The following is a 13,228-nucleotide window of genomic DNA, read 5'->3' on the forward strand; positions in this document are numbered from 1 at the left end:
ACTTTGCTATTTTGAAAAGATAATTAAAACAGCTAGAAGTTAAGCCCAAGCACTTTGTGATTACAGCTTACCGTCTGGGAAATATAAAGCATTGAAATGCAAAAATGATGATTTTTGTGCGGTATTTTTTACGAAATTTTGACTTTAAAAACTCAGGAAAAAACAAAAAAAAAATATATCCTATGTCCTCTATTTTTTGTGTATAGGTGCATTAATTTGGCGTCGTTAAGGTATCGCTCATTAAAATCTATGGAGAAACTTTGGAGCTAAAATTCGTTAACTAAACCTAAAATTTGGAAAAAATGAACAAAAAATACCTTTTCGATGGATGCGAGCTCAACTGCCCATTGGGAATTGGGATCGCGATCAGGTACCAAATGTGCAACCCTTTTTCGTTTGCTTTGTTCCCAATTGGCAGTTGGGCCCGCCGCCTTCAAAAAGGTATTTTTTGTTCATTTTTTCCATATTTTAGGTTTAGTTAACGAATTTTAGCTTCAAAGTCTCTCCATAGATTTTAATGAGCGATACCTTGAACGACGCCAAATTAATGCACCTATACACAAAAAAATAGAGGACATAGGATATATATTTTTTTTTGTTTTTTCCTGAGTTTTTAAAGTCAAAATTTCGTAAAAAATACCGAACAAAAATCATCATTTTTGCATTTCAATGCTTTTTTTTCCCAGACGGTAAGCTGTAATCACAAAGTGTTTGAGCTTAACTTCTAGCTGTTTTAATTATCTTTTCAAAATAGCAAAGTTCTTTACAACCAGACGTAAGATACTAGAGCTATGTGAAAAAAACAAGCGCTACCTCTGAAAAAAGCTTCAAAAACAAATACCAGTTTTCAAAAATTCTTTAAAAAAAAGTTCTGCCATAGAAAAAAAACCATAATACTTTAAAAAATTTTAAATCCCCATATCTATCAGAAAAAGTCGGTTTGGATCCTTGAGGAAAAACAAAGTTCGATTTTGTCGAGTAGTGTTATCAGTTGGAGAGGGACATACGAAGTGACAAATAAATGACTGTCTTCCAAATTATTATTTTCAAACTTCTGCATATATTCGCTTTGCCCAGAACTGCCTTTGAAGCCCTATTTTCCTATTAATGTTGATTAATTACATCGATTTGTAACTCTAAAATTCGAGATGCAGTGTGGTCCAGTAAACTTTGTAGCTCAACTTCGGCGTCAGATTCAGAAACTTTTATATTCTTAGGTTTATAGCTTTTATCTTTTTCTTTTGGAATCGTATCAAAGCAGGGTAACAAATTCACTTAGACTTTTTGCTTAACAAAGCTTCTTATAAGTTGATACTGATTTTTTGTTAAATTGGTTTCGGTTATAAGGGATATTACTTCACACAACTTTGCTGGAAAGATGGACGGGTTCGGTTGACTACAAGCAACACGCAAATCATCAGCAGCGGACACATCGAGTTTTGCTAGATCAGCTATTGGTCGCGCTTCGTTCTTTCTTAGCACTCTACCAGACTTAATCTTAGAAGTCCTCGATCTTGATTTAATGTAGATAATTGTCGACTTCATAAAATACATTCATTTTGCGCAGAACAATCAGAATTTTTTTGGATAACTTTATACTTATAATATATCTTATATTATTATATATATAAAAGAAAGTCGTGTTTGTTACAACACTTATAACTCGAGAACGGCTGGACCGATTGCCATGGTTTTTGATTTGTTGGATTTGTTTCCGTCCCGAATAGCAGAATACATCTTAAAAACAATGAAAACTCGATATATGTAATGAATAGATGCATTTCAATAGATGCTGATTTGTTTATTACACATATCGAGTTTTCATTGTTTTTCTTTCTCCATGTCAAACATTTGTTATCCAATCCTGTCAAATAGTCAAATTCCCGAAAATAATACCTAAGATTTATTCTACAGTAAAAACATAAAATCATCGGAAAGGAACGGAATTTAGGGAATAAAAAATCAGTTTGGTGGTTTTATGCGAGTGCACATTTTAATAACAATGCCGCGTCCTAGAAGATCTAATCTTTCCCAGCGAAGCCGTAATGCAATTATCGCGAGTCAATTATCTGATGGAGAACGAGAAATTGCACGAGAACAGCGCCGTGTTAGTATGGAGCAAAGAAGGGCCTTAATTCGTGCTTCTCAAACTCAAGAGCAAAGAGAGGCAGCCCGTGAAACGGCTAGGTTAGAAAGGAGAAATCGTCGAGCTTATCGTACAGATGAACAGAGGAATAATCTTCGAAGTGCAATGGTTCAAGTATTGATTTGAATCGAGCAGCGTTTCTGTATGATCGCACCATCGACTACAGCTTGCATCGTTTAGTTTGCATTGGTCCAATGGACGTTGTTTGCCAGCATTGTGGAGCATTGAAGTTTGCTGGTGAAACGCCTGGTTTGTGCTGCCTTAGTGGTAAAGTGAAATTGCCATTATTGGTCCCGCCACCAGAGCCACGTTATTACACTTGGAACGCTACATCGAGGAAATTTCAACGTCGGAAGCAAGGCGATGCAGTTCCTGGTCATCCAGATATGCGTTCTACTGATGCTCTTGGTCGTATTTACACAGTTCATCCGAAGAATGATGAATGTTTCTATTTGCGGTTGTTGCTGGTACATGTTCGAGGGCCAACATCATTTGAATCACTACGAACTGTTAATGGTATTGTGTGCCCCACATTTCGTTGAGCATGTCAGGAGCTAAATTTGCTTAAAAACGATACTCATTGGGACACGACAATCGCTGAAGCAATTATTTCTGCATCTCCAAGTCAGATACGCACATTATTTGCTATCATCATTTCAACATGCTTCCCATCGAACCCACGTGACCTGTGGAACAAATACAAAGATAACATGTCAGAAGATATTTTACATTGAATTCGCGTCAGCTCAAGAAATTCCGATCTTGAGGTGAATGAGGAGATCCATAACCAGACTTTGCTCTTGATCGAAGATATGTGTTACCTCATGTGTAACATCTGCCAGCGCCGGATCGCGGAATGAATGACGCATTTAATAGAGAATTGGAACGTGAACGTGAATGTGATCCACATGAACTAATCCAATCAGTTCAAACGAATGTACCTCTGTTGAATCCTAAGCAGAGGGAAGTCTATGATACACTGATTAATGCAATTGATGATGGAAATGGCGGCTTATTTTTTTTTTGGATGCCCCCGGTGGAACTGGGAAGACATTCCTCATGTCATTGATTTTGGCCACTGTACGTGCGAGATCCGAAATTGCGGTAGCAATTGCTTCTTCTGCAATAGCGGCCACATTGTTAGACGGATGCCGTACGGCTCACTCAGCGTTAAAATTGCCATTAAACCTTTAAACTACTGAACAACCGACATGTAACATTTCGAAACACTCCGCAATGGCCAAAGTTTTAGTAGCATCAAAAATCATCATATGGGACGAATGCACAATGGCGCACAAACGCGCATTGGAAGCACTAGACCGAACATTAAAAGATCTGCGCAATGACTCGAGATGTTTTGGTGGTGCAATGATTTTATTATCTGGCGATTTCCGACAAACACTACCAGTCATTCCAAGATCTACTGCTGCCGACGAAATAAACGCTTGCCTCAAAGCATCAAATCTGTGGCGATATGTAAAGAAACTTCAACTGTCTGTAAAGATGAGAGTTGCATTGTTGAACGATCTATCTGCTGATGATTTCTCGAAGCAATTGCTGACTATCGGTAATGACCGTGTTCCTGTTGACAAATCGAGCGGTTTAATTTCATTTCCTCCAAATTTTTGCAATTTCGTATCATCAAAAGACGAGCTTATCCACAAAGTATTCCCGGATATCATTGCTAACCACAAAAACACTAAATGGTTAAGTGAGCGAGCAATTTTGGCCGCTAAAAATAAAGATGTAGATGACCTCAATATTATAATTCAAAATCAAATCGTAGGTACTCTGTATTCGTTCAAATCTATCGACTGTGTAACAAACGAAGAAGAAGCCACTAATTATCCAACTGAATTTTTAAACTCCTTGGATGTGCCTGGTTTACCACCGCACAATTTAAAACTTAAAGTTGGCTCGGTAGTCATCATGCTTAGAAATTTAAACCAACCAAAACTGTGTAATGGAACGCGTTTGGTGATAAGAAAACTGATGAGCAATGTTATTCACGCGTCGATACTTAAAGGAAAGTTTGCCGGGTCAGCTAGTATAATAATATAATATACATATATACTTATAAAGAAATGTCCAAATTTGCATAATGCAATGGTTTTATGGCATATCTCAGCTGTTTTCATGAGAAAATTTGCCTGAAAACTTGAAAAATGTGATTTCTTCACTTTTAGCTTTTTTTAAAAGCATTTTTATATTTAATTATTTTGCATGCGAAACATATGATATGTTAACACTCTATCTACCAAAATATCTCTATTGCAATCTGTTAAGAAGAGAAAAATGCAAAGAGACCGAAAAAAGGTTCAGTTTTATGTTCTAATCGAACGTTCGAGACCGAAAACATCAATTTATTGTAATTGCTTCGCATTGAATGCAAGCAGGTGGCTGAAACTGCATGTGTAAAGTAAGTTTGGTGGAACTATTTTAAATATAAAAAAACTTTGGGGTTACCATTAACCAAACTTTTTATTTTGATTTTCGAAGTAGCGTAAGTTCGAGACCGTAAGTGTTGTTTTTTTTTTTACTTTTACTTTTAATTGTTTAACCCCCATATAAATATTCGTATATGGCTAAAAAAAAAAATTGAAAAAAGGCCCGATATCTAAATAAAAGTAAAAGCGACCCACATAAGCTGAAAGAATTGCGCTAAAAAACAGCTCAGAGAATGAAAAAACGCCGCTTAGCATTGGCAAACAAGAAAATTGTTCTAAAACAGATGCAGACGGTTGGGCTAAAAAATGCGGGTACTGTAGCAACTCGAGGCTGCCGGCCGACCGGTAGCAGTCAGAAGCAACGTAAACAAAGTCAGCTCGCCAAAACGCCCCTCGTTGTTGTGGACAAATTATGCTAACGAGCTGCTACCGGTCGGGCTACGAGCTACACGGTCGTGGTGTGGCTGACAACGACCTAAACTCACCGCGCCCTCCGGGGGCCAACGTAAGGTGTGGCGTAGGCCCAACCCACGTTGACCTGCCATTTGTGAGTGTTGACCAACGTTGGAATTGGAATTTAAACCAAAAAAGTGTGGGGTTCTTCCGATGAAATAAGGTGCAAGCACGCGGTTATATAAATAAATGCTTTATTTAATAGCGTGTTAGTTGGCTTCTTATTCTTTAAATACAAATGTTCTTAATTTCACTCCTCGCTGTTCCTCCAAATTCTCACAATGCCGGCCCCGATCCCGGTATCGATCGCTGGTCTATTTGGGGCTATTTGGGGTGCTCTCGTGCCATTAGGGCTATTCTTACAACTGTGTTAATACAAATGAAACTTAAACTACTTAACAAAAAATTGGATGAAATCATGAAATGGCAACACTGGAGGAAAGTAGACGATATAATAACTTTGACTTAATCTTTTGCTCCGCTTTCTGACTTAATTCATGAGTTAGAAGTTCAGCTGCCACTTTTTAAAACACACTTTTTTGTAAAGCGACGCCAACAAAATTATTTTGAAGCAATAAGAAGAAATATCAAGCCTGGGGAACTTGCCTTACCAATTTATTTCGCAGAAGTCTATAGATTGCTCTGCCAAAATGAAGTTCAAAGCGCGCACTTTTCCTATAAACAAGCTTCAATTTTTACTTGCGTCGCATGGATGTTCGAAAATATTGTGTCATTTGCAATGATAAGCGATAGCTTAAGGCACAGCAAAGTAGATGTGCACGTTTTTATACCCGTGCTCAAACCAGATTTGTGGTAAAAGTGGATGTGTGTAACGCAGAGAAGCAAACGTTTCCGACCCCATAAAGTATATATATTCTTGATCAGCATCAATAGCCGAGTCGATAGAGCCATGTCTGTCTGTCCCTCTGTCTGTCTGTCTTGTTGAGCACCTAGATATCAGAGACTATAAGAGCTAGGGCAACCAAATTTGGTTTCCAGGCTCAGGTGATATAACACTGCTATAAGTGTATTTCAAAATTTCGCCCCGCCCCCTTCCGCCCACACAAAGAACGAAAATCCCCCTAGCTGAGGAGATGTAGAATCTAAATGGAACATGTACAATCTACATGTTAGATGTAGCATATACATTGTAGATGTAGATAGCAGATGTATCAAAAAAATGTAAAATGTAAATTTTTTTTTTTTTAATTCTAAAGTTCTTAAAAATCATATGCTCAAAAATGTATATACTGACTGAGTACGGGTATAAGTAGAGTCGCGTCCCCAGAAGCGACTCGCACGTTCCTTCTCGTTATACCCGTACTCAAAAAAGAGTTAAGGGGTATATTAGATTTGCGGTAAAAGTGGATGTGTGCTACGCAGAAAAGGAAACGTTTCCGACCCCATAAAGGATATACATATATTCTTGATCAGCATCAATAGCCGAGTCGATAGAGCCATGTCTGTCTGTCCTTCTTGTTTGACGCCTGGATCTCAGAGACTATAAGAGTTAGGGTAACCAACTTTGGTTTTCAGACTCATGTGATATCACACTGCTACAAGTGTATTTCAAAATTTCGCCCCGCCCCCTTCCGCCACCGCAAAGGACGAAAATCTGTGGCAGGCACAATTTTAAAGATACGATAAAACTAAAAACGCAGGTCCGTAGAGAATGATCATATCTACCAGATTGCCGAATCTGAATCAGATCGGATCATAGTTATAGCCAGAATGAAGAATTTTCTGTTGGTTCTTCCGCCCCCTCCAGACAGAGACCCGCTACCACTCTCTTTCTCGCTCGCACACTCTGCCGCGTTCAGTGCGCGAGCAACCCCTAGCGGAGGAGATGTAGAATCTAAATGGTACATGTATAATCTACATGTTAGATGTAGAATATACATAATATATGTAGATGTAGATAACAGATGTAGCAAAAAAATGTAAAATGTACATTTTTATACCCGTACTCAAAAAAGAGTTAAGGGGTATATTAGATTTGTGGTTAAAGTGGATGTGTGTAACGCAGAGAAGGAAACGTTTCCGACCCCATAAACTATATATATTCTTGATCAGCATCAATAGCCGAGTCGATAGAGCCATGTCTGTCTGTCCGTCTGTCCGTCTGTCTGTCTGTCCGTCTTGTATGACGCCTAGATCTCAAGACTATAAGAGCTAGGGCAACCAAATTTGGTTTCCACACTCATGTGATATCACACTGCTACAAGTGTATTCAAAATTTCGCCCCGCCCCCTTCCGCCCCCACAAAGGACGAAAATCTGTGGCAGGCACATTTGTAAAGATACGATAAAACTAAAAACGCAGTATCGTAGAGAATGCCCATACCCCAGACTGCCGAATCTGAATCAGATCGGATCATATTTATAGCCAGAATGAAGAAATTAATTTTCAGTTGCTTCCCCTGTCCCCCCCCCGACGACGACTACGAAACTCATTTTCCTTCTCGCTCGCACACTCTGCCGCGTTCAGTGCGCGAGCAACCCTAGCGGAGGAGATGTAGAATCTAAATGAAGCATGTACATTGTACAATCTACATGTTAGATGTAGAATATACATTGTAGATGTAGATGTAGATATAGATGTAGCAAAAAAATGTAAAAATTTTTTTTTTTTTATAATTCTAAAAAATCATAAGATCAAAAATGTATATACTGACTGAGTACGGGTATAAGTAGAGTCGCGTCCCCAGAAGCGACTCGCACGTTCCTTCTCGTTTTTATTAGGTTTCTTGTTTCCGGTATCTTGCAGCACGTTTGCTGCACATATCGGATTAGTAGACAACATTTTGGAGTAATCATCATTCAAGTGTGCGAAGCCATTTGTAGTGCCCTGTCTAAGGAATTTCCCAAATAAAACACGGAAAACATTTTACAGTGGGCTTAGGGTTTTGAAGATGAATGGAACTTTCCGAACTGTATTGGAGCCGTTGACGGAGACCATGTGGCGATAAAGGCACCACCTAAAAGTGGGAGCTGTTTTTATACCCGTACTCAAAAAAGTTAGGGGGTATATTAGATTTGTGGTAAAAGTGGATGTGTGTAACGCAGAGAAGGAAACGTTTCCGACCCCATAAAGTATATATATTCTTGATCAGCATCAATAGCCGAGTCGATATAGCCATGTCTGTCTGTCCGTCTGTCCGTCTGTCTGTCTTGTTGAGCGCCTAGATCTAGAGACTATAAGGCTAGGGCAACCAAATTTGGTTTCCAACTTATGTGATACCACTGCTACAAGTGTATTCAAAATTCGCCCCGCCCCCTCCCCCACACAAAGGACGAAAATCTGTGGCAGGCACAGTTTAAAGATACGATAAAACTAAAAACGCAGTATCGTAGAGAATGCCATATCTACCAGACTGCCGAATCTGAATCAGATCGGATCATAATTATAGCCAGACTGACGAAATTAATTTTCAGTTGCTCCCCCCCCCCCCCCTCCTTAAAACGACAACGAAACTCATTTTCCTTCTCGCTCGCACACTCTGCCGCGTTTAACCTTACAAAGGTAGGAATGGAACATGTACAATCTACATGTTAGATGTAGAATAAACATTTAATATGTAGATATAAAAAAAAAAATAAAAAAAAATGTAAAATGTAACATTTTTTTTTTAAAATTTTTTAACGAATTCCCTTCATATTCAGGGCTTTCTCTCTTTTAATTACAAAGTAGGTCGCTTATTAATTTTATAAAACATTTTATTTTTTTTCCTCCTTTTATTTTTTTTGTTTTTCGATTGTGCTCATGGCGATCTGCGACGCCCAGTATAGGTTCACATATATCGATGTTGGCGCCTATGGAAGTGAAGGATACATGAATACCTACTCACACTGTGAGCTTGGAAAAACGTTGTTGTCGGAAACTCTGCAGTTTCCTGACAACAATGTGCTAAATGGAGAGCGAACTCCATATTACATTGTTGGAGATGATACCGCTGCATAAGCGCATTATGAAGCTATTTAGCTCCCGAAGCCTAGCGGTGGACGAGTTTATTTTCAACTACAGATAAAGCCTAGCACGTCGTTGCATTGGGAATGCTTTTGGCATTCTTTGCGCCAGATGGATGGCTGTTCAACGTACTCTGCTAAGCCTACGCGAAAAGTTTTAAAAGATGTGGCTTCCTGCTGTTCGTTGCACAACTTCTTAATGCGAACGCATATACCATAAATAAAAATTCATTAATTCAGGCGCAAACTGTTTTGAACGGTCGGTCGGCCTCAGGAGTTTTGCAAGGCCATTACAAACAATATAACAAATTTTGTTATCAGCCCAGCCGGGTCTGTGTCTTGGCAACATGAAGCTGCTGGCGTCCAAAAAAATTAAACAAATAAAAAATTCAAGTGAATTCGGTTTATTTTAATAATATTCTAATCCTTATCCTTTTTCGCCTTTTTTATGTCCTCAAGATCGCTGAAAATGCATGTGGTCATCTTTCTTTCTACTTCAGCGGCTTCCTCTTCCGACAATTTGGACAATACGTCTCCCAATAGAGGAACGCGGGCGTAGTAGTTGGAGCTTGTTTATGGGCGATCTTCTCCAGTATGCCCACAGTACCTGTGGTGCTCCTCTCCACCTTCCTCTCTTTAGTTTTCTTCCTCTGTGAACAATAGTTTAAATTTATGTAGCCGTGTTTAAGTTGTATCACGTTTTCTACTTACATATGAATACGACTGCTCGGCACTCATGTCGCTGAGCTCCTTCTCCAAGCACTTTTCGCCTTCGACCCAGCTGCTTTCATCGGTTTCAATTGTGTCCGTTTCAAACAGAACCGGACACTTAAGGGGCCCCCAAGCTCAGGGGCCCAAACTCCTACCAGAAAATTACCAAAAAATCTCTCACTCCATATATGCATATGTATGTAATTTTTCTCATTTGCGAAGAAGGATTCATAAGCATACATGCAAAAACCGAACTAAATGCCAAACATTTCATCTATGGTTTAATTTTCGTCGTCATCTTGCCTCCCGCTTGACGTTCGGCTCGTTTCTTCCCTTTCAGGCTCAAAGAATTGTTTTTGTAATTTTCGTCGTTTGCCTTTACGTTGATTTTCCTGCTTGACGTTAAGCAAAGCAAACAAGAAAACATTTGTATACCCATTCTCACAGGCTGTATTTGAATTGGGCAGAGATTTGACCGCAAAAAATGAAAATTATTTTATAAATATTGTGTATTTTCGACAAAGTTGACCACTATATCATATAGATCCTAAACTGAAGAAATATAGCTAGCAGACTATTTTTAATATATTTTAGTTGTCTTACTTCAAGGGAAGAGGGTATATAAAATTCGTCAAGCTAGAAATTGAGAACAATCGAGAAAACGCAAAACGGCGACTGTCTGTATGCTATGTGAAGTAACGTTGCTTCCTTTTATTTGACAAAGCCAAATTTATATTTCTTCGTCTCGTGTCTCGTATAATTTAGTAAATATTTATTAAAATATGGATCAAAAAAAGAAACCAAGTGGTGCGCTTAAGCGCAAACAACGCCAGGAAAGAGAAAACAATATGCAAAAACTACCCAAAATTGACAAATTTTTTAGTCAGCCTTCTAGTAATTTAAGTTATTTTGAATTTGATGTGAGTCAATCAAATTCTGTCACCACTGCAGTGCTGTTTGAGGAGCCCGTTGCAGAAAATTTGATGATGAATTCAGTTAAAGATCCCACCGCCGATGTTGCCGAACATATTGACGAAGATATTTTTTAGCACAGCACGAGTAACAGCAAAGGAACCCTCGACTCGACTTTCAATGACAATGAAAAACGTCAAATTCTGGATTTGGGGCCTTTACAGCCTCCAGGGCCTTTTCCAAAAGACGGCCACGAGAAGAGCAGATGTTTCTCAAAATCCTACTACTTTTCTACTTCTAAATATGGACCAGTTCATCGTTTTTGGCTGTGTTATTCTAAAGTACTGGATGCTGCGTACTGTCAACCCTGCTGGTTGTTTGCTTCTCAAAGGAGTAATGGATGTGTACTGGCATTCGGGATTGGAGACATTTATCAGAAAAAATTAAACAGCACAGTTTCTCTAGTGGCCATACGGAAGCATGTGCTGTGTATGAAATTTGGAAGAAAAGTGATACTGACGACAAGGAACTTGAAAATGAAATTCTGAAAGAAGCGTCATTTTGGAAAATGGTTCTTAAAAGGTTATTCGATGTCATACTAACCCTAGCAAAGAACTCGTTGGCTTTAAGAGGACATCGAGAAAACTTAAGTGAGGAAGGGTACCATGGAAATTTTCTGTCCGTTGTGGAGCTTCTCGCCCGTTATGATCACATATTGCGGCAAGTTTTGGATATGCCCAAAGGTATTTCTTTTTAATTTATATTTATTCTCTTCTCATTCCAATTTGTTTTTTTATTTGTCCTTTTTAGGATCTACAAGATATCTGAGTGCAACAATCCAAAATGAAATGATTGAAAGTTAGGGGACCACACTTGAAAATCATATACTCGAGAAAATTACAGCGTCACCGTTTTTCGCCATAATAATAGATACGACACAGGACATATCGAAGGTAGACCAGCTCAGCATTGTTGTGAGGTAAGCAATAATAACTAGGTCAGAAAATTTACAGCCAGTTGACATAGAAGTTAAAGAATCGTTTGTAGGCTTTTATGCAGCATACAAACATGGCGCTGCAGATTTAGTCAACCAAATAACTAAATTATTTATCGACAAAAAAATTGATCTGAAAAAATTTGTTGGTCAAGGTTATGATGGCGCTAGTGTTATGAGCGGTGTGTATAATGGTGTGCAAAAACACATTAAGGATATCCAGCTCAATGCAGAGTACGTTCATTGTGCCAGTCATAACTTAAATTTGATGGTGAATGATGCAGTTAGCGCTTGTGTGGAATTACAGATTTTTTTCGCAACGGTGCAAGACTTGTACAATTTTTTCGGAAATAGCATTAAACGTTGGGATCTGCTTTCTTAATTCACTGGCGAATCAGATACCACATTGAAAAAACTAAATCCCACTAGATGGTCTAGTAGAGTAAACACGATATCTGCCATAAAACTTCGTTTTTTCGATATTATTAAAGCATTATCATAAATAGTTCTTAAGAGCTCCAGTAAAGATGAGCGTAGTCAAGCAGACTCTGTTAAAATAAAAATGTTCAATTTCGAGTTTGTGTTCCTTTGCGAGTTCATTGAATAGTATAGTTGAGTATTGAATGATATTAATTATGCTTCTAAAACTTTACAAACATGCTCTATCAATTTGGGCGAGGCAAGTCAAGTATTAGAAGAGACAACCTCAAAAATGCAAATTTATAGAAATGACTTCGAAACATTTAATTTAAAAGCCAGTGAAACTGCAGATAAATATGGTATAGATCCCCATTTTAAAGAAAAAAGGAAAAGAACAGTAAAAAAACACTTTGATGAGTTAGCTTCTGATTTCCGGTTTCAAAACAGGGAACAAATATTTAAAACTGGAACGTTTTACTGGTATGAGGGAGGTAAATAAAATATTTCAGTTTCTAACGCAATCATTTTTGGTAGATGTTGACCAAAAAATGTTGCATAACCAATTATGCAAAGAAATAATGAGAAAATATGGAGTGCTAGAATGCGACATAACAGAGGTATACACGGCAATGTTACTATTTCATACAGTTCCAGTTTCATCTGCACAAGCTGAAAAATCATTTAGCAAATTAAAAATAATAAAAAACTATTTAAGAAATACTATGGGCCAAAATCGACTCCGCCATTTATCGCTAATAGCAATAGAAAACAAGGAAGCATCTACTTTAGATTTAAGTGAAATCATTGATAATTTTGCCAAAATTAAGGCAAGAAAAATGTTGTAATTTTGTCAAATATACAATAAAGATTTTTAAATACATAAAATTGCAAAAAGAGAATTTGTCTTCCACCGCTCACCAAAACCTTCTTAATGATAAAGTATCTGATTTTAGATGGGGCTACGCCACTGAGCACTTCCACTCTTGCTGACTCTTTATACGTGGTACCGGTAGCTGTCCCGCAAAGATTTCTAACCAGTTCTGCATGTATCAACTGAAAATGTTTTTATGTAAACATATACCTACATTTTAAAATTCATTAAAATTGGTCTTACTGTCTCTATTCATCTCAGTAGCCACAAACTCCCATGCAGATTTTATAGCATTCGCATCAAAATGAT

General features: G+C 38.0%; 1 long non-coding RNA gene across 3 annotated transcripts; it reads left to right on the forward strand.

Moving 5' to 3' along the window:
* The first annotated feature begins 11,195 nt into the window (after positions 1 to 11,195).
* Positions 11,196 to 12,831, forward strand: LOC111081227. Of its 3 annotated transcripts, none has more exons than XR_002608600.2 (3): positions 11,196 to 11,377; positions 11,445 to 11,613; positions 12,583 to 12,831. It is a non-coding gene; the product is annotated as an uncharacterized LOC111081227 (long non-coding RNA). The 3 variants fall into 3 exon arrangements; XR_002608599.2 differs by lacking the exon at positions 12,583 to 12,831 and adding an exon at positions 11,670 to 12,560; XR_002608598.2 differs by lacking the exon at positions 12,583 to 12,831 and adding an exon at positions 11,682 to 12,560.
* The last annotated feature ends 397 nt before the right edge of the window (positions 12,832 to 13,228 follow it).

This window comes from Drosophila obscura, unplaced genomic scaffold, assembly GCF_018151105.1.
Source record: "Drosophila obscura isolate BZ-5 IFL unplaced genomic scaffold, ASM1815110v1 contig_75, whole genome shotgun sequence".
NCBI lineage: Eukaryota > Metazoa > Arthropoda > Insecta > Diptera > Drosophilidae > Drosophila > Drosophila obscura.